Source organism: Herpailurus yagouaroundi, unplaced genomic scaffold (assembly GCF_014898765.1).
Source record: "Herpailurus yagouaroundi ecotype Mexico unplaced genomic scaffold, PumYag 67700, whole genome shotgun sequence".
In the NCBI taxonomy this organism is placed as follows: domain Eukaryota; kingdom Metazoa; phylum Chordata; class Mammalia; order Carnivora; family Felidae; genus Herpailurus; species Herpailurus yagouaroundi.
In genome coordinates, this window is record NW_024420499.1 from 2,137,591 (window position 1) to 2,138,528 (window position 938).

The following is a 938-nucleotide window of genomic DNA, read 5'->3' on the forward strand; positions in this document are numbered from 1 at the left end:
AAACGTCATGTGCTGTATCTGCCCCTCTGGGCTCTCTCACCGGATAGTCCACGACTTGACCTTCAGCCTTGGACATCTCGGACTTGGGCCATACTGAAATATTTTCAGTTTTGCAAATATAACATGCTATTTCTTCCTCCTTGTTTCATTTTCCCTCTGTTCCTTCCTTCTGGAATGCACCCTTCTACACTAAGAAAACACTTACACCTCTTGCAAGAGTAAACTATAAGGCCATTGCCTCTCTAAAGCCTTTCTTGAATTCATCTATGTAGTTATTCCCTTTCACACCCATTGTCCAGGTAAAATTTTACTTGTTTTTTAATCCCATTTTTTCTGCTCTTACATCTCCAGTAGAATGTGAAACTCTCTCTCACACTTTTTTCCCCCCCTTTGGATGTTTTCCCCTTCTCCAATATAAGCACATTGAGGTCAAGGTTTCAGGAACGATTTACCTTTGTCTCTCTGATTTCTAGAGCAGTTTCTGACACATGATAGGTACTGAACAGATTTTCTAGGGATTAATAAATTCTTTATAGGAGAGGCAGAATATTTAAGACCCATTGAAAAATTTACATTTCAGTGCCAATGAAGGTCTGAGAAGCAGAATCATGTGTTAGAAAGAGTATTAAAAGTCTTAGGGTGCCTGGATGCCTCAGGGGGTTAAGTGGCCGACTTTGGCTCAAGTCATGATCTCACGGTTTGTGAGTTCAAGCCCCGCGTCGGGCTCTGTGCTGACAGATCAGAGCCTGGGGACTGCTTCGGATTCTGTGTCTCCCCCTCTCTCTGCCCCTCCCCTGCTCATGCTCTGTCTCTCTTTGTCTCTCAATAATAACTAAACTTTAAAGGAAGGAAGGAAGGAAGGAAGGAAGGAAGGAAGGAAGGAAGGAAGGAAAAGAAAGAAAGAAAGAAAGAAAGAAAGAAAGAAAGAAAGAAAGAAA